The 25,926-nt window shown below is 38.4% G+C and overlaps 19 non-coding genes across 19 annotated transcripts; all 19 read right to left on the minus strand.

The window, feature by feature from the left end:
- Window positions 1-1,926: 1,926 nt before the first annotated feature.
- TRNAC-GCA (transfer RNA cysteine (anticodon GCA)) lies at window positions 1,927-1,998 on the minus strand. The gene has a single exon. It is a non-coding gene; the product is annotated as a tRNA-Cys (tRNA).
- A 996-nt stretch (window positions 1,999-2,994) lies between these two features.
- Window positions 2,995-3,066, minus strand: TRNAC-GCA (transfer RNA cysteine (anticodon GCA)). Its single transcript has one exon. It is a non-coding gene; the product is annotated as a tRNA-Cys (tRNA).
- A 2,076-nt stretch (window positions 3,067-5,142) lies between these two features.
- Window positions 5,143-5,214, minus strand: TRNAC-GCA (transfer RNA cysteine (anticodon GCA)). Its single transcript has one exon. It is a non-coding gene; the product is annotated as a tRNA-Cys (tRNA).
- Window positions 5,215-6,222: 1,008 nt separating this feature from the next.
- On the minus strand, window positions 6,223-6,294 carry TRNAC-GCA (transfer RNA cysteine (anticodon GCA)). The gene has a single exon. It is a non-coding gene; the product is annotated as a tRNA-Cys (tRNA).
- Window positions 6,295-7,291: 997 nt separating this feature from the next.
- TRNAC-GCA (transfer RNA cysteine (anticodon GCA)) lies at window positions 7,292-7,363 on the minus strand. Its single transcript has one exon. It is a non-coding gene; the product is annotated as a tRNA-Cys (tRNA).
- Window positions 7,364-8,371: 1,008 nt separating this feature from the next.
- Window positions 8,372-8,443, minus strand: TRNAC-GCA (transfer RNA cysteine (anticodon GCA)). Its single transcript has one exon. It is a non-coding gene; the product is annotated as a tRNA-Cys (tRNA).
- A 997-nt stretch (window positions 8,444-9,440) lies between these two features.
- TRNAC-GCA (transfer RNA cysteine (anticodon GCA)) lies at window positions 9,441-9,512 on the minus strand. Its single transcript has one exon. It is a non-coding gene; the product is annotated as a tRNA-Cys (tRNA).
- Window positions 9,513-10,520: 1,008 nt separating this feature from the next.
- Window positions 10,521-10,592, minus strand: TRNAC-GCA (transfer RNA cysteine (anticodon GCA)). Its single transcript has one exon. It is a non-coding gene; the product is annotated as a tRNA-Cys (tRNA).
- A 2,077-nt stretch (window positions 10,593-12,669) lies between these two features.
- On the minus strand, window positions 12,670-12,741 carry TRNAC-GCA (transfer RNA cysteine (anticodon GCA)). Its single transcript has one exon. It is a non-coding gene; the product is annotated as a tRNA-Cys (tRNA).
- Window positions 12,742-13,738: 997 nt separating this feature from the next.
- TRNAC-GCA (transfer RNA cysteine (anticodon GCA)) lies at window positions 13,739-13,810 on the minus strand. Its single transcript has one exon. It is a non-coding gene; the product is annotated as a tRNA-Cys (tRNA).
- A 1,008-nt stretch (window positions 13,811-14,818) lies between these two features.
- TRNAC-GCA (transfer RNA cysteine (anticodon GCA)) lies at window positions 14,819-14,890 on the minus strand. The gene has a single exon. It is a non-coding gene; the product is annotated as a tRNA-Cys (tRNA).
- Window positions 14,891-16,965: 2,075 nt separating this feature from the next.
- On the minus strand, window positions 16,966-17,037 carry TRNAC-GCA (transfer RNA cysteine (anticodon GCA)). The gene has a single exon. It is a non-coding gene; the product is annotated as a tRNA-Cys (tRNA).
- A 997-nt stretch (window positions 17,038-18,034) lies between these two features.
- Window positions 18,035-18,106, minus strand: TRNAC-GCA (transfer RNA cysteine (anticodon GCA)). Its single transcript has one exon. It is a non-coding gene; the product is annotated as a tRNA-Cys (tRNA).
- A 1,008-nt stretch (window positions 18,107-19,114) lies between these two features.
- On the minus strand, window positions 19,115-19,186 carry TRNAC-GCA (transfer RNA cysteine (anticodon GCA)). The gene has a single exon. It is a non-coding gene; the product is annotated as a tRNA-Cys (tRNA).
- Window positions 19,187-20,184: 998 nt separating this feature from the next.
- TRNAC-GCA (transfer RNA cysteine (anticodon GCA)) lies at window positions 20,185-20,256 on the minus strand. Its single transcript has one exon. It is a non-coding gene; the product is annotated as a tRNA-Cys (tRNA).
- Window positions 20,257-21,264: 1,008 nt separating this feature from the next.
- TRNAC-GCA (transfer RNA cysteine (anticodon GCA)) lies at window positions 21,265-21,336 on the minus strand. Its single transcript has one exon. It is a non-coding gene; the product is annotated as a tRNA-Cys (tRNA).
- Window positions 21,337-22,333: 997 nt separating this feature from the next.
- Window positions 22,334-22,405, minus strand: TRNAC-GCA (transfer RNA cysteine (anticodon GCA)). Its single transcript has one exon. It is a non-coding gene; the product is annotated as a tRNA-Cys (tRNA).
- Window positions 22,406-23,413: 1,008 nt separating this feature from the next.
- On the minus strand, window positions 23,414-23,485 carry TRNAS-GGA (transfer RNA serine (anticodon GGA)). The gene has a single exon. It is a non-coding gene; the product is annotated as a tRNA-Ser (tRNA).
- A 2,078-nt stretch (window positions 23,486-25,563) lies between these two features.
- Window positions 25,564-25,635, minus strand: TRNAC-GCA (transfer RNA cysteine (anticodon GCA)). The gene has a single exon. It is a non-coding gene; the product is annotated as a tRNA-Cys (tRNA).
- Window positions 25,636-25,926: the final 291 nt, after the last annotated feature.

Raw genomic sequence — 25,926 nt, forward strand, 5'->3', positions numbered from 1 at the left:
TAAAAAAAATATTTATATGTTTCATTGTTATTTTATTTGAACAGGCAGTGGTCCATAGGACCAATGCCTGTACATAAAATGCTTGTTTTGAAACATTCTCAAAGGGGAAGAGGTTTTTACGGGACGCCTTATCCTTTCGCGGATTGGTTACCACAATCACCAAGATGGTGGTGAAGTATGATTGTTTTGGGCCAAATGATGGACGAAAAACATTTCTACATACCACTGCGATATGGTATTTGGAAGGTACACCCAAACGTCCCTTTCAAGTACCATCAATTTAATATATCAGAAAAGGCCATTTTGTGTTCGAAAATGGCCTGAGTCTTCGAGCCAGCCTTTTTTCATCTGCAACGAGGGTTCATACATTTTGCACGTAGGCAGAGGTTTTAAGGAGAAATTAAATAGTTTCTACGTTGCACAAGAATGAAGTGCTTTAAACAAACACATATTTTGTATGCACAGAGGAGAGGAGGAATATATGTAAGACTGAGGACACAGGTTAAATGAGAAATAGATTGACTGCAGCGCTGCCGAGTATACTATGCCATTTCTTTAGTGCGCTACAAGGAAGCACCAAACTGTATAACAAAGTTTTCAATTGTTTTCATAGTGATTCTCTTTGCTTGAAGCTGTGAAAGGAAGAGCCGGATTCCAAAATAAATCAATGATGTTTCAGAAAGTTCCCACGCCCTGTGTAAAAATGCATTTATTCCCAGGTTTTGAGCAGTGACACTGTAATGCTAATAAAGTATAAGATCCAACTGAACACTGACTCTGTCAATGGTGATTCATAGGGACTTTATGAAAGATCCCAGCTACAAACACCAAAACCAAAATAGGTTTAGGGGACACCCGGATTTGAACCAGGGACCTCTTGATCTGCAGACACATGCTCTACCACTGAGCTATATCCCCAACTGTTTTCAAAGATCAGAATGACAATATATCAGTACATCATGAAAGAGTGAGAGGCTCAAGCTCAGTTGGGCCACAAAGTACGAGCTTGAAACTGTGGAAAAGGAGAAGTAGTTCTTAATATTATGAATTAAAGGAAAACAGGATCATTTAAAAAACAAAATGTATATGTTTAATTGTTATTTTATTTGAATAGGCAGTGGTCCATAGGACCAATATCTGTAATTAAAATGTTTGTTTTGAAACATTCTCAAAGGGGAAGAGGTTTTTACGAGACTACTTATCTTTGTGGATTGATTACCACAATCACTGATATGGTGGTGAAGTATGATTGTTTTGGGCCAAATTACGGTGAAAAAACATTTCTGCATACCACTACAATTTGGTATTTGAAGGTACAACCAAACACCCCTTTCATGTACCTTCGATTTAATACATCAGAAAAAGCTATTTTGTGTTCGCAAATGGCCTGGTTTCTCAGACCAGCCTGCTTGCACCTGCAACTAGGGTTCGTACATCTTGTACGTGGGCAGCGTATTTTAGTAGAAAGTAAATAGATTATTCATTGCACAAAAATGAAGTGCTTCAAACAAACACATACTTTGTATGCACAGAGAAGAGGTTGAATACATGTAAGACTGAGGACACAGGTTAAATGAGGAATAGATTGACTGCATTGCTGCCCATTTTTCTATGCAATTTCTGTAGTGCGATTGAAGGAAGCACTAAACTGTAAAACAAAGTTGTCAATTGCTTTCATAGTCCATTCCCTTTGTTTGGTGCTGTGAAAGGAAGAGCCAGATTCCAAAATAAATCAATGCTTTTTCAGACATTTCCCATACGGAATACCGAGCCCTGTATAAAAATGCATTTACTCTCAGGTTTTGAGCAGTGACATTGTAATGCTGTTAAAGTGTAAGATCCAAGCGAACACTGACTCTGTCAATGATGATCCAAAGGGGTTTTATGAAAAGTCCCAGCTACAAACACAAGAACCAAAACAGGCTAAGGGGACACCTGGATTTGAACCAGGGACCTCTTGATCTGCAGTCAAATGCTCTACCACTGAGCTATATCCCCACCTGTTTATGAGAGTCAGAATGAAAATATATCAGTACCTCATGAAAGAGTGTGAGCATCATGCTCAGTTGGGCCGGAAAGTACAAGCTTGAAACTGTGGAACAGGAGAAGTAGTTCTTAATATTATTTATTGAAGGAAAACGGGATCGTTTAAAAAAAATATTTATATGTTTCATTGTTATTTTATTTGAACAGGCAGTGGTCCATAGGACCAATGCCTGTACATAAAATGCTTGTTTTGAAACATTCTCAAAGGGGAAGAGGTTTTTACGGGACGCCTTATCCTTTCGCGGATTGGTTACCACAATCACCGAGATGGTGGTGAAGTATGATTGTTTTGGGCCAAATGATGGACCAAAAACATTTCTACATACCACTGCAATTTGGTATTTGGAAGGTACACCCAAATGTCCCTTTCAAGTACCATCTATTTAATATATCAGAAAAGGCCATTTTGTGTTTGAAAATGACCTGAGTCTTCGAGCCAGCCTTTTTTCATCTGCAACGAGGGTTCATACATTTTGCACGTAGGCAGAGGTTTTAAGGAGAAATTAAATAGTTTCTACGTTGCACAAGAATGAAGTGCTTTAAACAAACACATATTTTGTATGCACAGAGGAGAGGAGGAATATATGTAAGACTGAGGACACATGTTAAATGAGAAATAGATTGACTGCAGCGCTGCCGAGTATACTATGCCATTTCTTTAGTGCGCTACAAGGAAGCACCAAACTGTAAACAAAGTTTTCAATTGTTTTCATAGTCATTCTCTTTGTTTGAAGCTGTGAAAGGAAGAGCCGGATTCCAAAATAAATCAATGATGTTTCAGAAAGTTCCCACGCCCTGTGTAAAAATGCATTTATTCCCAGGTTTTGAGCAGTGACACTGTAATGCTAATAAAGTATAAGATCCAACTGAACACAGACTCTGTCAATGGTGATCCAAAGGGACTTTATGAAAGATCCTAGCTACAAACACCAGAACCAAAATATGTTTAGGGGACACCCGGATTTGAACCAGGGACCTCTTGATCTGCAGTCAAATGCTCTACCACTGAGCTATATCCCCAACTGTTTTCAAAGATCAGAATGACAATATAACAGTACATCATGAAAGAGTGAGAGGCTCAAGCTCAGTTGGGCCACAAAGTACGAGCTTGAAACTGTGGAAAAGGAGAAGTAGTTCTTAATATTATTAATTAAAGGAAAACAGGATCATTTAAAAAACAAAATGTATATGTTTAATTGTTATTTTATTTGAATAGGCAGTGGTCCATAGGACCAATATCTGTAATTAAAATGTTTGTTTTGAAACATTCTCAAAGAGGAACAGGTTTTTACGAGACTACTTATCTTTGTGGAATGATTACCACAATCACTGATATGGTGGTGAAGTATGATTGTTTTGGGCCAAATTACGGTGAAAAAACATTTCTACATACCACTACAATTTGGTATTTGAAGGTACAACCAAACACCCCTTTCATGTACCTTCGATTTAATACATCAGAAAAAGCTATTTTGTGTTCGCAAATGGCCTGGTTTCTCAGACCAGCCTGCTTGCACCTGCAACTAGGGTTCGTACATCTTGTACGTGGGCAGCGTATTTTAGTAGAAAGTAAATAGATTATTCATTGCACAAAAATGAAGTGCTTCAAACAAACACATACTTTGTATGCACAGAGAAGAGGTGGAATACATGTAAGACTGAGGACACAGGTTAAATGAGGAATAGATTGACTTCATTGCTGCCCATTTTTCTATGCAATTTCTGTAGTGCGATTGAAGGAAGCACTAAACTGTAAAACAAAGTTGTCAATTGCTTTCATAGTCCATTCCCTTTGTTTGGTGCTGTGAAAGGAAGAGCCAGATTCCAAAATAAATCAATGCTTTTTCAGACATTTCCCATACGGAATACCGAGCCCTGTATAAAAATGCATTTACTCTCAGGTTTTGAGCAGTGACATTGTAATGCTGTTAAAGTGTAAGATCCAAGCGAACACTGACTCTGTCAATGATGATCCAAAGGGGTTTTATGAAAAGTCCCAGCTACAAACACAAGAACCAAAACAGGCTAAGGGGACACCTGGATTTGAACCAGGGACCTCTTGATCTGCAGTCAAATGCTCTACCACTTAGCTATATCCCCACCTGTTTGTGAGAGTCGGAATGAAAATATATCAGTACCTCATGAAAGAGTGTGAGCATCATGCTCAGTTGGGCCGGAAAGTACAAGCTTGAAACTGTGGAACAGGAGAAGTAGTTCTTAATATTATTTATTGAAGGAAAACGGGATCGTTTAAAAAAAATATTTATATGTTTCATTGTTATTTTATTTGAACAGGCAGTGGTCCATAGGACCAATGCCTGTACATAAAATGCTTGTTTTGAAACATTCTCAAAGGGGAAGAGGTTTTTACGCGACGCCTTATCCTTTCGCGGATTGGTTACCACAATCACCGAGATGGTGGTGAAGTATGATTGTTTTGGGCCAAATGATGGACCAAAAACATTTCTACATACCACTGCAATTTGGTATTTGGAAGGTACACCCAAATGTCCCTTTCAAGTACCATCTATTTAATATATCAGAAAAGGCCATTTTGTGTTTGAAAATGACCTGAGTCTTCGAGCCAGCCTTTTTTCATCTGCAACGAGGGTTCATACATTTTGCACGTAGGCAGAGGTTTTAAGGAGAAATTAAATAGTTTCTACGTTGCACAAGAATGAAGTGCTTTAAACAAACACATATTTTGTATGCACAGAGGAGAGGAGGAATATATGTAAGACTGAGGACACATGTTAAATGAGAAATAGATTGACTGCAGCGCTGCCGAGTATACTATGCCATTTCTTTAGTGCGCTACAAGGAAGCACCAAACTGTAAACAAAGTTTTCAATTGTTTTCATAGTCATTCTCTTTGTTTGAAGCTGTGAAAGGAAGAGCCGGATTCCAAAATAAATCAATGATGTTTCAGAAAGTTCCCACGCCCTGTGTAAAAATGCATTTATTCCCAGGTTTTGAGCAGTGACACTGTAATGCTAATAAAGTATAAGATCCAACTGAACACAGACTCTGTCAATGGTGATCCAAAGGGACTTTATGAAAGATCCTAGCTACAAACACCAGAACCAAAATATGTTTAGGGGACACCCGGATTTGAACCAGGGACCTCTTGATCTGCAGTCAAATGCTCTACCACTGAGCTATATCCCCAACTGTTTTCAAAGATCAGAATGACAATATAACAGTACATCATGAAAGAGTGAGAGGCTCAAGCTCAGTTGGGCCACAAAGTACGAGCTTGAAACTGTGGAAAAGGAGAAGTAGTTCTTAATATTATTAATTAAAGGAAAACAGGATCATTTAAAAAACAAAATGTATATGTTTAATTGTTATTTTATTTGAATAGGCAGTGGTCCATAGGACCAATATCTGTAATTAAAATGTTTGTTTTGAAACATTCTCAAAGAGGAACAGGTTTTTACGAGACTACTTATCTTTGTGGAATGATTACCACAATCACTGATATGGTGGTGAAGTATGATTGTTTTGGGCCAAATTACGGTGAAAAAACATTTCTACATACCACTACAATTTGGTATTTGAAGGTACAACCAAACACCCATTTCATGTACCTTCGATTTAATACATCAGAAAAAGCAATTTTGTGTTCGCAAATGGCCTGGTTTCTCAGCCCAGCCTGCTTGCACCTGCAACTAGGGTTCATACATCTTGTACGTGGGCAGCGTTTTTTAGTAGAAAGTAAATAGATTATGCATTGCACAAAAATGAAGTGCTTCAAACAAACACATACTTTGTATGCACAGAGAAGAGGTGGAATACATGTAAGACTGAGGACACAGGTTAAATGAGGAATAGATTGACTGCATTTCTGCCCACTTTTCTATGCAATTTCTGTAGTGCGATCGAAGGAAGCACCAAACTGTAAAACAAAGTTGTCAATTGCTTTCATAGTCCATTCCCTTTGTTTGGTGCTGTGAAAGGAAGAGCCAGATTCCAAAATAAATCAATGCTTTTTCAGACATTTCCCATACGAAATACCGAGCCCTGTATAAAAATGCATTTACTCTCAGGTTTTGAGCAGTGACATTGTAATGCTATTAAAGTGTAAGATCCAAGCGAGCACTGACTCTGTCAATGATGATCCAAAGGGGTTTTATGAAAAATCCCAGCTACAAACACAAGAACCAAAACAGGCCAAGGGGACACCTGGATTTGAACCAGGGACCTCTTGATCTGCAGTCAAATGCTCTACCACTGAGCTATATCCCCACCTGTTTGTGTGAGTCGGAATGAAAATATATCAGTACCTCATGAAAGAGTGTGAGCATCATGCTCAGTTGGGCCGGAAAGTACAAGCTTGAAACTGTGGAACAGGAGAAGTAGTTCTTAATATTATTTATTGAAGGAAAACGGGATCGTTTAAAAAAAATATTTATATGTTTCATTGTTATTTTATTTGAACAGGCAGTGGTCCATAGGACCAATGCCTGTACATAAAATGCTTGTTTTGAAACATTCTCAAAGGGGAAGAGGTTTTTACGGGACGCCTTATCCTTTCGCGGATTGGTTACCACAATCACCGAGATGGTGGTGAAGTATGATTGTTTTGGGCCAAATGATGGACGAAAAACATTTCTACATACCACTGCAATTTGGTATTTGGAAGGTACACCCAAACGTCCCTTTCAAGTACCATCAATTTAATATATCAGAAAAGGCCATTTTGTGTTCGAAAATGGCCTGAGTCTTCGAGCCAGCCTTTTTTCATCTGCAACGAGGGTTCATACATTTTGCACGTAGGCAGAGGTTTTAAGGAGAAATTAAATAGTTTCTACGTTGCACAAGAATGAAGTGCTTTAAACAAACACATATTTTGTATGCACAGAGGAGAGGAGGAATATATGTAAGACTGAGGACACAGGTTAAATGAGAAATAGATTGACTGCAGCGCTGCCGAGTATACTATGCCATTTCTTTAGTGCGCTACAAGGAAGCACCAAACTGAATAACAAAGTTTTCAATTGTTTTCATAGTGATTCTCTTTGCTTGAAGCTGTGAAAGGAAGAGCCGGATTCCAAAATAAATCAATGATGTTTCAGAAAGTTCCCATGCCCTGTGTAAAAATGCATTTATTCCCAGGTTTTGAGCAGTGACACTGTAATGCTAATAAAGTATAAGATCCAACTGAACACTGACTCTGTCAATGGTGATCCATAGGGACTTTATGAAATATCCCAGCTACAAACACCAAAACCAAAATAGGTTTAGGGGACACCCGGATTTGAACCAGGGAACTCTTGATCTGCAGTCAAATGCTCTACCACTGAGCTATATCCCCAACTGTTTTCAAAGATCAGAATGACAATATATCAGTACATCATGAAAGAGTGAGAGGCTCAAGCTCAGTTGGGCCACAAAGTACGAGCTTGAAACTGTGGAAAAGGAGAAGTAGTTCTTAATATTATTAATTAAAGGAAAACAGGATCATTTAAAAAACAAAATGTATATGTTTAATTGTTATTTTATTTGAATAGGCAGTGGTCCATAGGACCAATATCTGTAATTAAAATGTTTGTTTTGAAACATTCTCAAAGGGGAAGAGGTTTTTACGAGACTACTTATCTTTGTGGATTGATTACCACAATCACTGATATGGTGGTGAAGTATGATTGTTTTGGGCCAAATTACGGTGAAAAAACATTTCTGCATACCACTACAATTTGGTATTTGAAGGTACAACCAAACACCCCTTTCATGTACCTTCGATTTAATACATCAGAAAAAGCTATTTTGTGTTCGCAAATGGCCTGGTTTCTCAGACCAGCCTGCTTGCACCTGCAACTAGGGTTCGTACATCTTGTACGTGGGCAGCGTATTTTAGTAGAAAGTAAATAGATTATGCATTGCACAAAAATGAAGTGCTTCAAACAAACACATACTTTGTATGCACAGAGAAGAGGTGGAATACATGTAAGACTGAGGACACAGGTTAAATGAGGAATAGATTGACTGCATTGCTGCCCACTTTTCTATGCAATTTCTGTAGTGCGATTGAAGGAAGCACTAAACTGTAAAACAAAGTTGCCAATTGCTTTCATAGTCCATTCCCTTTGTTTGGTGCTGTGAAAGGAAGAGCCAGATTCCAAAATAAATCAATGCTTTTTCAGACATTTCCCATACGGAATACCGAGCCCTGTATAAAAATGCATTTACTCTCAGGTTTTGAGCAGTGAAATTGTAATGCTGTTAAAGTGTAAGATCCAAGCGAACACTGACTCTGTCAATGATGATCCAAAGGGGTTTTATGAAAAGTCCCAGCTACAAACACAAGAACCAAAACAGGCCAAGGGGACACCTGGATTTGAACCAGGGACCTCTTGATCTGCAGTCAAATGCTCTACCACTGAGCTATATCCCCACCTGTTTGTGAGAGTCGGAATGAAAATATATCAGTACCTCATGAAAGAGTGTGAGCATCATGCTCAGTTGGGCCGGAAACTACAAGCTTGAAACTGTGGAACAGGAGAAGTAGTTCTTAATATTATTTATTGAAGGAAAACCGGATCGTTTAAAAAAAATATTTATATGTTTCATTGTTATTTTATTTGAACAGGCAGTGGTCCATAGGACCAATGCCTGTACATAAAATGCTTGTTTTGAAACATTCTCAAAGGGGAAGAGGTTTTTACGGGACGCCTTATCCTTTCGCGGATTGGTTACCACAATCACCGAGATGGTGGTGAAGTATGATTGTTTTGGGCCAAATGATGGACGAAAAACATTTCTACATACCACTGCAATTTGGTATTTGGAAGGTACACCCAAATGTCCCTTTCAAGTACCATCAATTTAATATATCAGAAAAGGCCATTTTGTGTTCGAAAATGACCTGAGTCTTCGAGCCAGCCTTTTTTCATCTGCAACGAGGGTTCATACATTTTGCACGTAGGCAGAGGTTTTAAGGAGAAATTAAATAGTTTCTACGTTGCACAAGAATGAAGTGCTTTAAACAAACACATATTTTGTATGCACAGAGGAGAGGAGGAATATATGTAAGACTGAGGACACATGTTAAATGAGAAATAGATTGACTGCAGCGCTGCCGAGTATACTATGCCATTTCTTTAGTGCGCTTCAAGAAAGCACCAAACTGTATAACAAAGTTTTCAATTGTTTTCATAGTCATTCTATTTGTTTGAAGCTGTGAAAGGAAGAGCCGGATTCCAAAATAAATCAATGATGTTTCAGAAAGTTCCCACGCCCTGTGTAAAAATGCATTTATTCCCAGGTTTTGAGCAGTGACACTGTAATGCTAATAAAGTATAAGATCCAACTGAACACAGACTCTGTCAATGGTGATCCAAAGGGACTTTATGAAAGATCCTAGCTACAAACACCAGAACCAAAATAGGTTTAGGGGACACCCGGATTTGAACCAGGGACCTCTTGATCTGCAGTCAAATGCTCTACCACTGAGCTATATCCCCAACTGTTTTCAAAGATCAGAATGACAATATAACAGTACATCATGAAAGAGTGAGAGGCTCAAGCTCAGTTGGGCCACAAAGTACGAGCTTGAAACTGTGGAAAAGGAGAAGTAGTTCTTAATATTATTAATTAAAGGAAAACAGGATCATTTAAAAAACAAAATGTATATGTTTAATTGTTATTTTATTTGAATAGGCAGTGGTCCATAGGACCAATATCTGTAATTAAAATGTTTGTTTTGAAACATTCTCAAAGAGGAACAGGTTTTTACAAGACTACTTATCTTTGTGGAATGATTACCACAATCACTGATATGGTGGTGAAGTATGATTGTTTTGGGCCAAATTACGGTGAAAAAACATTTCTACATACCACTACAATTTGGTATTTGAAGGTACAACCAAACACCCATTTCATGTACCTTCGATTTAATACATCAGAAAAAGCAATTTTGTGTTCGCAAATGGCCTGGTTTCTCAGACCAGCCTGCTTGCACCTGCAACTAGGGTTCATACATCTTGTACGTGGGCAGCGTTTTTTAGTAGAAAGTAAATAGATTATGCATTGCACAAAAATGAAGTGCTTCAAACAAACACATACTTTGTATGCACAGAGAAGAGGTGGAATACATGTAAGACTGAGGACACAGGTTAAATGAGGAATAGATTGACTGCATTTCTGCCCACTTTTCTATGCAATTTCTGTAGTGCGATCGAAGGAAGCACCAAACTGTAAAACAAAGTTGTCAATTGCTTTCATAGTCCATTCCCTTTGTTTGGTGCTGTGAAAGGAAGAGCCAGATTCCAAAATAAATCAATGCTTTTTCAGACATTTCCCATACGAAATACCGAGCCCTGTATAAAAATGCATTTACTCTCAGGTTTTGAGCAGTGACATTGTAATGCTATTAAAGTGTAAGATCCAAGCGAACACTGACTCTGTCAATGATGATCCAAAGGGGTTTTATGAAAAGTCCCAGCTACAAACACAAGAACCAAAACAGGCCAAGGGGACACCTGGATTTGAACCAGGGACCTCTTGATCTGCAGTCAAATGCTCTACCACTGAGCTATATCCCCACCTGCTTGTGAGAGTCGGAATGAAAATATATCAGTACCTCATGAAAGAGTGTGAGCATAATGCTCAGTTGGGCCGGAAAGTACAAGCTTGAAACTGTGGAACAGGAGAAGTAGTTCTTAATATTATTTATTGAAGGAAAACGGGATCGTTTAAAAAAAATATTTATATGTTTCATTGTTATTTTATTTGAACAGGCAGTGGTCCATAGGACCAATGCCTGTACATAAAATGCTTGTTTTGAAACATTCTCAAAGGGGAAGAGGTTTTTACGGGACGCCTTATCCTTTCGTGGATTGGTTACCACAATCACCGAGATGGTGGTGAAGTATGATTGTTTTGGGCCAAATGATGGACGAAAAACATTTCTACATACCACTGCAATTTGGTATTTGGAAGGTACACCCAAACGTCCCTTTCAAGTACCATCAATTTAATATATCAGAAAAGGCCATTTTGTGTTCGAAAATGGCCTGAGTCTTCGAGCCAGCCTTTTTTCATCTGCAACGAGGGTTCATACATTTTGCACGTAGGCAGAGGTTTTAAGGAGAAATTAAATAGTTTCTACGTTGCACAAGAATGAAGTGCTTTAAACAAACACATATTTTGTATGCACAGAGGAGAGGAGGAATATATGTAAGACTGAGGACACAGGTTAAATGAGAAATAGATTGACTGCAGCGCTGCCGAGTATACTATGCAATTTCTTTAGTGCGCTACAAGGAAGCACCAAACTGTATAACAAAGTTTTCAATTGTTTTCATAGTGATTCCCTTTGCTTGAAGCTGTGAAAGGAAGAGCCGGATTCCAAAATAAATCAATGATGTTTCAGAAAGTTCCCACGCCCTGTGTAAAAATGCATTTATTCCCAGGTTTTGAGCAGTGACACTGTAATGCTAATAAAGTATAAGATCCAACTGAACACTGACTCTGTCAATGGTGATCCATAGGGACTTTATGAAAGATCCCAGCTACAAACACCAAAACCAAAATAGGTTTAGGGGACACCCAGATTTAAACCAGGGACCTCTTGATCTGCAGTCGAATGCTCTACCACTGAGCTGTATCCCCAACTGTTTTCAAAGATCAGAATGACAATATAACAGTACATCATGAAAGAGTGAGAGGCTCAAGCTCAGTTGGGCCACAAAGTACGAGCTTGAAACTGTGGAAAAGGAGAAGTAGTTCTTAATATTATTAATTAAAGAAAAACAGGATCATTTAAAAAACAAAATGTATATGTTTAATTGTTATTTTATTTGAATAGGCAGTGGTCCATAGGACCAATATCTGTAATTAAAATGTTTGTTTTGAAACATTCTCAAAGGGGAAGAGGTTTTTACGAGACTACTTATCTTTGTGGATTGATTACCACAATCACTAATATGGTGGTGAAGTATGATTGTTTTGGGCCAACTTACGGTGAAAAAACATTTCTGCGTACCACTACAATTTGGTATGTGAAGGTACAACCAAACACCCCTTTCATGTACCTTCGATTTAATACATCAGAAAAAGCTATTTTGTGTTCGCAAATGGCCTGGTTTCTCAGACCAGCCTGCTTGCACCTGCAACTAGGGTTCGTACATCTTGTACGTGGGCAGCGTATTTTAGTAGAAAGTAAATAGATTATGCATTGCACAAAAATGAAGTGCTTCAAACAAACACATACTTTGTATGCACAGAGAAGAGGTGGAATACATGTAAGACTGAGGACACAGGTTAAATGAGGAATAGATTGACTGCATTGCTGCCCACTTTTCTATGCAATTTCTGTAGTGCGATTGAAGGAAGCACTAAACTGTAAAACAAAGTTGCCAATTGCTTTCATAGTCCATTCCCTTTGTTTGGTGCTGTGAAAGGAAGAGCCAGATTCCAAAATAAATCAATGCTTTTTCAGACATTTCCCATACGGAATACCGAGCCCTGTATAAAAATGCATTTACTCTCAGGTTTTGAGCAGTGAAATTGTAATGCTGTTAAAGTGTAAGATCCAAGCGAACACTGACTCTGTCAATGATGATCCAAAGGGGTTTTATGAAAAGTCCCAGCTACAAACACAAGAACCAAAACAGGCCAAGGGGACACCTGGATTTGAACCAGGGACCTCTTGATCTGCAGTCAAATGCTCTACCACTGAGCTATATCCCCACCTGTTTGTGAGAGTCGGAATGAAAATATATCAGTACCTCATGAAAGAGTGTGAGCATCATGCTCAGTTGGGCCGGAAACTACAAGCTTGAAACTGTGGAACAGGAGAAGTAGTTCTTAATATTATTTATTGAAGGAAAACCGGATCGTTTAAAAAAAATATTTATATGTTTCATTGTTATTTTATTTGAACAGGCAGTGGTCCATAGGACCAATGCCTGTACATAAAATGCTTGTTTTGAAACATTCTCAAAGGGGAAGAGGTTTTTACGGGACGCCTTATCCTTTCGCGGATTGGTTACCACAATCACCGAGATGGTGGTGAAGTATGATTGTTTTGGGCCAAATGATGGACGAAAAACATTTCTACATACCACTGCAATTTGGTATTTGGAAGGTACACCCAAATGTCCCTTTCAAGTACCATCAATTTAATATATCAGAAAAGGCCATTTTGTGTTCGGAAATGACCTGAGTCTTCGAGCCAGCCTTTTTTCATCTGCAACGATGGTTCATACATTTTGCACGTAGGCAGAGGTTTTAAGGAGAAATTAAATAGTTTCTACGTTGCACAAGAATGAAGTTCTTTAAACAAACACATATTTTGTATGCACAGAGGAGAGGAGGAATATATGTAAGACTGAGGACACATGTTAAATGAGAAATAGATTGACTGCAGCGCTGCCGAGTATACTATGCCATTTCTTTAGTGCGCTTCAAGAAAGCACCAAACTGTATAACAAAGTTTTCAATTGTTTTCATAGTCATTCTATTTGTTTGAAGCTGTGAAAGGAAGAGCCGGATTCCAAAATAAATCAATGATGTTTCAGAAAGTTCCCACGCCCTGTGTAAAAATGCATTTATTCCCAGGTTTTGAGCAGTGACACTGTAATGCTAATAAAGTATAAGATCCAACTGAACACAGACTCTGTCAATGGTGATCCAAAGGGACCTTATGAAAGATCCTAGCTACAAACACCAGAACCAAAATAGGTTTAGGGGACACCCGGATTTGAACCAGGGACCTCTTGATCTGCAGTCAAATGCTCTACCACTGAGCTATATCCCCAACTGTTTACAAAGATCAGAATGACAATATAACAGTACATCATGAAAGAGTGAGAGGCTCAAGCTCAGTTGGGCCACAAAGTACGAGCTTGAAACTGTGGAAAAGGAGAAGTAGTTCTTAATATTATTAATTAAAGGAAAACAGGATCATTTAAAAAACAAAATGTATATGTTTAATTGTTATTTTATTTGAATAGGCAGTGGTCCATAGGACCAATATCTGTAATTAAAATGTTTGTTTTGAAACATTCTCAAAGAGGAACAGGTTTTTACAAGACTACTTATCTTTGTGGAATGATTACCACAATCACTGATATGGTGGTGAAGTATGATTGTTTTGGGCCAAATTACGGTGAAAAAACATTTCTACATACCACTACAATTTGGTATTTGAAGGTACAACCAAACACCCATTTCATGTACCTTCGATTTAATACATCAGAAAAAGCAATTTTGTGTTCGCAAATGGCCTGGTTTCTCAGACCAGCCTGCTTGCACCTGCAACTAGGGTTCATACATCTTGTACGTGGGCAGCGTTTTTTAGTAGAAAGTAAATAGATTATGCATTGCACAAAAATGAAGTGCTTCAAACAAACACATACTTTGTATGCACAGAGAAGAGGTGGAATACATGTAAGACTGAGGACACAGGTTAAATGAGGAATAGATTGACTGCATTTCTGCCCACTTTTCTATGCAATTTCTGTAGTGCGATCGAAGGAAGCACCAAACTGTAAAACAAAGTTGTCAATTGCTTTCATAGTCCATTCCCTTTGTTTGGTGCTGTGAAAGGAAGAGCCAGATTCCAAAATAAATCAATGCTTTTTCAGACATTTCCCATACGAAATACCGAGCCCTGTATAAAAATGCATTTACTCTCAGGTTTTGAGCAGTGACATTGTAATGCTATTAAAGTGTAAGATCCAAGCGAACACTGACTCTGTCAATGATGATCCAAAGGGGTTTTATGAAAAGTCCCAGCTACAAACACAAGAACCAAAACAGGCCAAGGGGACACCTGGATTTGAACCAGGGACCTCTTGATCTGCAGTCAAATGCTCTACCACTAAGCTATATCCCCACCTGTTTTTGTGAGTCGGAATGAAAATATATCAGTACCTCATGAAAGAGTGTGAGCATAATGCTCAGTTGGGCCGGAAAGTACAAGCTTGAAACTGTGGAACAGGAGAAGTAGTTCTTAATATTATTTATTGAAGGAAAACGGGATCGTTTAAAAAAATATTTATATGTTTCATTGTTATTTTATTTGAACAGGCAGTGGTCCATAGGACCAATGCCTGTACATAAAATGCTTGTTTTGAAACATTCTCAAAGGGGAAGAGGTTTTTACGGGACGCCTTATCCTTTCGTGGATTGGTTACCACAATCACCGAGATGGTGGTGAAGTATGATTGTTTTGGGCCAAATGATGGACGAAAAACATTTCTACATACCACTGCAATTTGGTATTTGGAAGGTACACCCAAACGTCCCTTTCAAGTACCATCAATTTAATATATCAGAAAAGGCCATTTTGTGTTCGAAAATGACCTGAGTCTTCGAGCCAGCCTTTTTTCATCTGCAACGAGGGTTCATACATTTTGCACGTAGGCAGACGTTTTAAGGAGAAATTAAATAGTTTCTACGTTGCACAAGAATGAAGTGCTTTAAACAAACACATATTTTGTATGCACAGAGGAGAGGAGGAATATATGTAAGACTGAGGCCACAGGTTAAATGAGAAATAGATTGACTGCAGCGCTGCCGAGTATACTATGCCATTTCTTTAGTGCGCTACAAGGAAGCACCAAACTGTATAACAAAGTTTTCAATTGTTTTCATAGTGATTCCCTTTGCTTGAAGCTGTGAAAGGAAGAGCCGGATTCCAAAATAAATCAATGATGTTTCAGAAAGTTCCCACGCCCTGTGTAAAAATGCATTTATTCCCAGGTTTTGAGCAGTGACACTGTAATGCTAATAAAGTATAAGATCCAACTGAACACTGACTCTGTCAATGGTGATCCATAGGGACTTTATGAAAGATCCCAGCTACAAACACCAAAACCAAAATAGGTTTAGGGGACACACGGATTTGAACCAGGGACCTCTTGATCTGCAGTCAAATGCTCTACCAATGAGCTATATCCCCAACTGTTTTCAAAGATCAGAATGACAATATAACAGTACATCATGAAAGAGTGAGAGGCTCAAGCTCAGTTCGGCCACAAAGTACGAGCTTGAAACTGTGGAAAAGGAGAAGTAGTTCTTAATATTATTAATTAAAGGAAAACAGGATCATTTAAAAAACAAAATGTATATGTTTAATTGTTATTTTATTTGAATAGGCAGTGGTCCATAGGACCAATATCTGTAATTAAAATGTTTGTTTTGAAACATTCTCAAAGAGGAACAGGTTTTTACGAGACTACTTATCTTTGTGGAATGATTACCACAATCACTGATATGGTGGTGAAGTATGATTGTTTTGGGCCAAATTACGGTGAAAAAACATTTCTGCGTACCACTACAATTTGGTATTTGAAGGTGCAACCAAACACCCCTTTCATGTACCTTCGATTTAATACATCAGAAAAAGCTATTTTGTGTTCGCAAATGGCCTGGTTTCTCAGACCAGCCTGCTTGCACCTGCAACTAGGGTTCGTACATCTTGTACGTGGGCAGCGTATTTTAGTAGAAAGTAAATAGATTATGCATTGCACAAAAATGAAGTGCTTCAAACAAACACATACTTGTATGCACAGAGAAGAGGTGGAATACATGTAAGGCTGAGGACACAGGTTAAATGAGGAATAGATTGACTGCATTGCTGCCCACTTTTCTATGCAATTTCTGTAGTGCGATTGAAGGAAGCACTAAACTGTAAAACAAAGTTGCCAATTGCTTTCATAGTCCATTCCCTTTGTTTGGTGCTGTGAAATGAAGAGCCAGATTCCAAAATAAATCAATGCTTTTTCAGACATTTCCCATACGGAATACCGAGCCCTGTATAAAAATGCATTTACTCTCAGGTTTTGAGCAGTGACATTGTAATGCTGTTAAAGTGTAAGATCCAAGCGAACACTGACTCTGTCAATGATGATCCAAAGGGGTTTTATGAAAAGTCCCAGCTACAAACACAAGAACCAAAACAGGCCAAGGGGACACCTGGATTTGAACCAGGGACCTCTTGATCTGCAGTCAAATGCTCTACCACTGAGCTATATCCCCACCTGTTTGTGAGAGTCGGAATGAAAATATATCAGTACCTCATGAAAGAGTGTGAGCATCATGCTCAGTTGGGCCGGAAAGTACAAGCTTGAAACTGTGGAACAGGAGAAGTAGTTCTTAATATTATTTATTGAAGGAAAACGGGATAGTTTAAAAAAAATATTTATATGTTTCATTGTTATTTTATTTGAACAGGCAGTGGTCCATAGGACCAATGCCTGTACATAAAATGCTTGTTTTGAAACATTCTCAAAGGGGAAGAGGTTTTTACGGGACGCCTTATCCTTTCGCGGATTGGTTACCACAATCACCGAGATGGTGGTGAAGTATGATTGTTTTGGGCCAAATGATGGACGAAAAACATTTCTACATACCACTGCAATTTGGTATTTGGAAGGTACACCCAAACGTCCCTTTCAAGTACCATCAATTTAATATATCAGAAAAGGCCATTTTGTGTTCGAAAATGGCCTGAGTCTTCGAGCCAGCCTTTTTTCATCTGCAACGAGGGTTCATGCATTTTGCACGTAGGCAGAGGTTTTAAGGAGAAATTAAATAGTTTCTACGTTGCACAAGAATGAAGTGCTTTAAACAAACACATATTTTGTATGCACAGAGGAGAGGAGGAATATATGTAAGACTGAGGACACAGGTTAAATGAGAAATAGATTGACTGCAGCGCTGCCGAGTATACTATGCCATTTCTTTAGTGCGCTACAAGGAAGCACCAAACTGTATAACAAAGTTTTCAATTGTTTTCATAGTGATTCTCTTTGCTTGAAGCTGTGAAAGGAAGAGCCGGATTCCAAAATAAATCAATGATGTTTCAGAAAGTTCCCACGCCCTGTGTAAAAATGCATTTATTCCCAGGTTTTGAGCAGTGACACTGTAATGCTAATAAAGTATAAGATCCAACTGAACACAGACTCTGTCAATGGTGATCCAAAGGGACTTTATGAAAGATCCAAGCTACAAACACAAGAACCAAAATAGGTTTAGGGGACACCCGGATTTGAACCAGGGACCTCTTGATCTGCAGTCAAATGCTCTACCACTGAGCTATATCCCCAACTGTTTTCAAAGATCAGAATGACAATATAACAGTACATCATGAAAGAGTGAGAGGCTCAAGCTCAGTTGGGCCACAAAGTACGAGCTTGAAACTGTGGAAAAGGAGAAGTAGTTCTTAATATTATTAATTAAAGGAAAACAGGATCATTTAAAAAACAAAATGTATATGTTTAATTGTTATTTTATTTGAATAGGCAGTGGTCCATAGGACCAATATCTGTAATTAAAATGTTTGTTTTGAAACATTCTCAAAGAGGAACAGGTTTTTACGAGACTACTTATCTTTGTGGAATGATTACCACAATCACTGATATGGTGGTGAAGTATGATTGTTTTGGGCCAAATTACGGTGAAAAAACATTTCTACATACCACTACAATTTGGTATTTGAAGGTACAACCAAACACCCATTTCATGTACCTTCGATTTAATACATCAGAAAAAGCAATTTTGTGTTCGCAAATGGCCTGGTTTCTCAGCCCAGCCTGCTTGCACCTGCAACTAGGGTTCATACATCTTGTACGTGGGCAGCGTTTTTTAGTAGAAAGTAAATAGATTATGCATTGCACAAAAATGAAGTGCTTCAAACAAACACATACTTTGTATGCACAGAGAAGAGGTGGAATACATGTAAGACTGAGGACACAGGTTAAATGAGGAATAGATTGACTGCATTTCTGCCCACTTTTCTATGCAATTTCTGTAGTGCGATCGAAGGAAGCACCAAACTGTAAAACAAAGTTGTCAATTGCTTTCATAGTCCATTCCCTTTGTTTGGTGCTGTGAAAGGAAGAGCCAGATTCCAAAATAAATCAATGCTTTTTCAGACATTTCCCATACGAAATACCGAGCCCTGTATAAAAATGCATTTACTCTCAGGTTTTGAGCAGTGACATTGTAATGCTATTAAAGTGTAAGATCCAAGCGAACACTGACTCTGTCAATGATGATCCAAAGGGGTTTTATGAAAAATCCCAGCTACAAACACAAGAACCAAAACAGGCCAAGGGGACACCTGGATTTGAACCAGGGACCTCTTGATCTGCAGTCAAATGCTCTACCACTGAGCTATATCCCCACCTGTTTGTGTGAGTCGGAATGAAAATATATCAGTACCTCATGAAAGAGTGTGAGCATCATGCTCAGTTGGGCCGGAAAGTACAAGCTTGAAACTGTGGAACAGGAGAAGTAGTTCTTAATATTATTTATTGAAGGAAAACGGGATCGTTTAAAAAAAATATTTATATGTTTCATTGTTATTTTATTTGAACAGGCAGTGGTCCATAGGACCAATGCCTGTACATAAAATGCTTGTTTTGAAACATTCTCAAAGGGGAAGAGGTTTTTACGGGACGCCTTATCCTTTCGCGGATTGGTTACCACAATCACCGAGATGGTGGTGAAGTATGATTGTTTTGGGCCAAATGATGGACGAAAAACATTTCTACATACCACTGCAATTTGGTATTTGGAAGGTACACCCAAACGTCCCTTTCAAGTACCATCAATTTAATATATCAGAAAAGGCCATTTTGTGTTCGAAAATGGCCTGAGTCTTCGAGCCAGCCTTTTTTCATCTGCAACGAGGGTTCATACATTTTGCACGTAGGCAGAGGTTTTAAGGAGAAATTAAATAGTTTCTACGTTGCACAAGAATGAAGTGCTTTAAACAAACACATATTTTGTATGCACAGAGGAGAGGAGGAATATATGTAAGACTGAGGACACAGGTTAAATGAGAAATAGATTGACTGCAGCGCTGCCGAGTATACTATGCCATTTCTTTAGTGCGCTACAAGGAAGCACCAAACTGAATAACAAAGTTTTCAATTGTTTTCATAGTGATTCTCTTTGCTTTGAAGCTGTGAAAGGAAGAGCCGGATTCCAAAATAAATCAATGATGTTTCAGAAAGTTCCCACGCCCTGTGTAAAAATGCATTTATTCCCAGGTTTTGAGCAGTGACACTGTAATGCTAATAAAGTATAAGATCCAACTGAACACTGACTCTGTCAATGGTGATCCATAGGGACTTTATGAAATATCCCAGCTACAAACACCAAAACCAAAATAGGTTTAGGGGACACCCAGATTTGAACCAGGGACCTCTTGATCTGCAGTCAAATGCTCTACCACTGAGCTATATCCCCAACTGTTTTCAAAGATCAGAATGACAATATATCAGTACATCATGAAAGAGTGAGAGGCTCAAGCTCAGTTGGGCCACAAAGTACGAGCTTGAAACTGTGGAAAAGGAGAAGTAGTTCTTAATATTATTAATTAAAGGAAAACAGGATCATTTAAAAAACAAAATGTATATGTTTAATTGTTATTTTATTTGAATAGGCAGTGGTCCATAGGACCAATATCTGTAATTAAAATGTTTGTTTTGAAACATTCTCAAAGGGGAAGAGGTTTTTACGAGACTACTTATCTTTGTGGATTGATTACCACAATCACTGATATGGTGGTGAAGTATGATTGTTTTGGGCCAAATTACGGTGAAAAAACATTTCTGCATACCACTACAATTTGGTATTTGAAGGTACAACCAAACACCCCTTTCATGTACCTTCGATTTAATACATCAGAAAAAGCTATTTTGTGTTCGCAAATGGCCTGGTTTCTCAGACCAGCCTGCTTGCACCTGCAACTAGGGTTCGTACATCTTGTACGTGGGCAGCGTATTTTAGTAGAAAGTAAATAGATTATGCATTGCACAAAAATGAAGTGCTTCAAACAAACACATACTTTGTATGCACAGAGAAGAGGTGGAATACATGTAAGACTGAGGACACAGGTTAAATGAGGAATAGATTGACTGCATTGCTGCCCACTTTTCTATGCAATTTCTGTAGTGCGATTGAAGGAAGCACTAAACTGTAAAACAAAGTTGCCAATTGCTTTCATAGTCCATTCCCTTTGTTTGGTGCTGTGAAAGGAAGAGCCAGATTCCAAAATAAATCAATGCTTTTTCAGACATTTCCCATACGGAATACCGAGCCCTGTATAAAAATGCATTTACTCTCAGGTTTTGAGCAGTGAAATTGTAATGCTGTTAAAGTGTAAGATCCAAGCGAACACTGACTCTGTCAATGATGATCCAAAGGGGTTTTATGAAAAGTCCCAGCTACAAACACAAGAACCAAAACAGGCCAAGGGGACACCTGGATTTGAACCAGGGACCTCTTGATCTGCAGTCAAATGCTCTACCACTGAGCTATATCCCCACCTGTTTGTGAGAGTCGGAATGAAAATATATCAGTACCTCATGAAAGAGTGTGAGCATCATGCTCAGTTGGGCCGGAAACTACAAGCTTGAAACTGTGGAACAGGAGAAGTAGTTCTTAATATTATTTATTGAAGGAAAACCGGATCGTTTGAAAAAAATATTTATATGTTTCATTGTTATTTTATTTGAACAGGCAGTGGTCCATAGGACCAATGCCTGTACATAAAATGCTTGTTTTGAAACATTCTCAAAGGGGAAGAGGTTTTTACGGGACGCCTTATCCTTTCGCGGATTGGTTACCACAATCACCGAGATGGTGGTGAAGTATGATTGTTTTGGGCCAAATGATGGACGAAAAACATTTCTACATACCACTGCAATTTGGTATTTGGAAGGTACACCCAAATGTCCCTTTCAAGTACCATCAATTTAATATATCAGAAAAGGCCATTTTGTGTTCGAAAATGACCTGAGTCTTCGAGCCAGCCTTTTTTCATCTGCAACGAGGGTTCATACATTTTGCACGTAGGCAGAGGTTTTAAGGAGAAATTAAATAGTTTCTACGTTGCACAAGAATGAAGTGCTTTAAACAAACACATATTTTGTATGCACAGAGGAGAGGAGGAATATATGTAAGACTGAGGACACATGTTAAATGAGAAATAGATTGACTGCAGCGCTGCCGAGTATACTATGCCATTTCTTTAGTGCGCTTCAAGAAAGCACCAAACTGTATAACAAAGTTTTCAATTGTTTTCATAGTCATTCTATTTGTTTGAAGCTGTGAAAGGAAGAGCCGGATTCCAAAATAAATCAATGATGTTTCAGAAAGTTCCCACGCCCTGTGTAAAAATGCATTTATTCCCAGGTTTTGAGCAGTGACACTGTAATGCTAATAAAGTATAAGATCCAACTGAACACAGACTCTGTCAATGGTGATCCAAAGGGACTTTATGAAAGATCCTAGCTACAAACACCAGAACCAAAATAGGTTTAGGGGACACCCGGATTTGAACCAGGGACCTCTTGATCTGCAGTCAAATGCTCTACCACTGAGCTATATCCCCAACTGTTTTCAAAGATCAGAATGACAATATAACAGTACATCATGAAAGAGTGAGAGGCTCAAGCTCAGTTGGGCCACAAAGTACGAGCTTGAAACTGTGGAAAAGGAGAAGTAGTTCTTAATATTATTAATTAAAGGAAAACAGGATCATTTAAAAAACAAAATGTATATGTTTAATTGTTATTTTATTTGAATAGGCAGTGGTCCATAGGACCAATATCTGTAATTAAAATGTTTGTTTTGAAACATTCTCAAAGAGGAACAGGTTTTTACAAGACTACTTATCTTTGTGGAATGATTACCACAATCACTGATATGGTGGTGAAGTATGATTGTTTTGGGCCAAATTACGGTGAAAAAACATTTCTACATACCACTACAATTTGGTATTTGAAGGTACAACCAAACACCCATTTCATGTACCTTCGATTTAATACATCAGAAAAAGCAATTTTGTGTTCGCAAATGGCCTGGTTTCTCAGACCAGCCTGCTTGCACCTGCAACTAGGGTTCATACATCTTGTACGTGGGCAGCGTTTTTTAGTAGAAAGTAAATAGATTATGCATTGCACAAAAATGAAGTGCTTCAAACAAACACATACTTTGTATGCACAGAGAAGAGGTGGAATACATGTAAGACTGAGGACACAGGTTAAATGAGGAATAGATTGACTGCATTTCTGCCCACTTTTCTATGCAATTTCTGTAGTGCGATCGAATGAAGCACCAAACTGTAAAACAAAGTTGTCAATTGCTTTCATAGTCCATTCCCTTTGTTTGGTGCTGTGAAAGGAAGAGCCAGATTCCAAAATAAATCAATGCTTTTTCAGACATTTCCCATACGAAATACCGAGCCCTGTATAAAAATGCATTTACTCTCAGGTTTTGAGCAGTGACATTGTAATGCTATTAAAGTGTAAGATCCAAGCGAACACTGACTCTGTCAATGATGATCCAAAGGGGTTTTATGAAAAGTCCCAGCTACAAACACAAGAACCAAAACAGGCCAAGGGGACACCTGGATTTGAACCAGGGACCTCTTGATCTCCAGTCAAATGCTCTACCACTGAGCTATATCCCCACCTGCTTGTGAGAGTCGGAATGAAAATATATCAGTACCTCATGAAAGAGTGTGAGCATAATGCTCAGTTGGGCCGGAAAGTACAAGCTTGAAACTGTGGAACAGGAGAAGTAGTTCTTAATATTATTTATTGAAGGAAAAAGGGTATCGTTTAAAAAAAATATTTATATGTTTCATTGTTATTTTATTTGAACAGGCAGTGGTCCATAGGACCAATGCCTGTACATAAAATGCTTGTTTTGAAGCATTCTCAAAGGGGAAGAGGTTTTTACGGGACGCCTTATCCTTTCGTGGATTGGTTACCACAATCACCGAGATGGTGGTGAAGTATGATTGTTTTGGGCCAAATGATGGACGAAAAACATTTCTACATACCACTGCAATTTGGTATTTGGAAGGTACACCCAAACGTCCCTTTCAAGTACCATCAATTTAATATATCAGAAAAGGCCATTTTGTGTTCGAAAATGGCCTGAGTCTTCGAGCCAGCCTTTTTTCATCTGCAACGAGGGTTCATACATTTTGCACGTAGGCAGAGGTTTTAAGGAGAAATTAAATAGTTTCTACGTTGCACAAGAATGAAGTGCTTTAAACAAACACATATTTTGTATGCACAGAGGAGAGGAGGAATATATGTAAGACTGAGGACACAGGTTAAATGAGAAATAGATTGACTGCAGCGCTGCCGAGTATACTATGCAATTTCTTTAGTGCGCTACAAGGAAGCACCAAACTGTATAACAAAGTTTTCAATTGTTTTCATAGTGATTCCCTTTGCTTGAAGCTGTGAAAGGAAGAGCCGGATTCCAAAATAAATCAATGATGTTTCAGAAAGTTCCCACGCCCTGTGTAAAAATGCATTTATTCCCAGGTTTTGAGCAGTGACACTGTAATGCTAATAAAGTATAAGATCCAACTGAACACTGACTCTGTCAATGGTGATCCATAGGGACTTTATGAAAGATCCCAGCTACAAACACCAAAACCAAAATAGGTTTAGGGGACACCCAGATTTAAACCAGGGACCTCTTGATCTGCAGTCAAATGCTCTACCACTGAGCTGTATCCCCAACTGTTTTCAAAGATCAGAATGACAATATAACAGTACATCATGAAAGAGTGAGAGGCTCAAGCTCAGTTGGGCCACAAAGTACGAGCTTGAAACTGTGGAAAAGGAGAAGTAGTTCTTAATATTATTAATTAAAGAAAAACAGGATCATTTAAAAAACAAAATGTATATGTTTAATTGTTATTTTATTTGAATAGGCAGTGGTCCATAGGACCAATATCTGTAATTAAAATGTTTGTTTTGAAACATTCTCAAAGGGGAAGAGGTTTTTACGAGACTACTTATCTTTGTGGATTGATTACCACAATCACTAATATGGTGGTGAAGTATGATTGTTTTGGGCCAACTTACGGTGAAAAAACATTTCTGCGTACCACTACAATTTGGTATTTGAAGGTACAACCAAACACCCCTTTCATGTACCTTCGATTTAATACATCAGAAAAAGCTATTTTGTGTTCGCAAATGGCCTGGTTTCTCAGACCAGCCTGCTTGCACCTGCAACTAGGGTTCGTACATCTTGTACGTGGGCAGCGTATTTTAGTAGAAAGTAAATAGATTATGCATTGCACAAAAATGAAGTGCTTCAAACAAACACATACTTTGTATGCACAGAGAAGAGGTGGAATACATGTAAGACTGAGGACACAGGTTAAATGAGGAATAGATTGACTGCATTGCTGCCCACTTTTCTATGCAATTTCTGTAGTGCGATTGAAGGAAGCACTAAACTGTAAAACAAAGTTGCCAATTGCTTTCATAGTCCATTCCCTTTGTTTGGTGCTGTGAAAGGAAGAGCCAGATTCCAAAATAAATCAATGCTTTTTCAGACATTTCCCATACGGAATACCGAGCCCTGTATAAAAATGCATTTACTCTCAGGTTTTGAGCAGTGAAATTGTAATGCTGTTAAAGTGTAAGATCCAAGCGAACACTGACTCTGTCAATGATGATCCAAAGGGGTTTTATGAAAAGTCCCAGCTACAAACACAAGAACCAAAACAGGCCAAGGGAACACCTGGATTTGAACCAGGGACCTCTTGATCTGCAGTCAAATGCTCTACCACTGAGCTATATCCCCACCTGTTTGTGAGAGTCGGAATGAAAATATATCAGTACCTCATGAAAGAGTGTGAGCATCATGCTCAGTTGGGCCGGAAAGTACAAGCTTGAAACTGTGGAACAGGAGAAGTAGTTCTTAATATTATTTATTGAAGGAAAACCGGATCGTTTAAAAAAAATATTTATATGTTCCATTGTTATTTTATTTGAACAGGCAGTGGTCCATAGGACCAATGCCTGTACATAAAATGCTTGTTTTGAAACATTCTCAAAGGGGAAGAGGTTTTTACGGGACGCCTTATCCTTTCGC

The sequence above is a fragment of the Triturus cristatus genome, chromosome 4_1, assembly GCF_964204655.1.
Source record: "Triturus cristatus chromosome 4_1, aTriCri1.1, whole genome shotgun sequence".
Taxonomy (NCBI): Eukaryota; Metazoa; Chordata; class Amphibia; order Caudata; family Salamandridae; genus Triturus; species Triturus cristatus.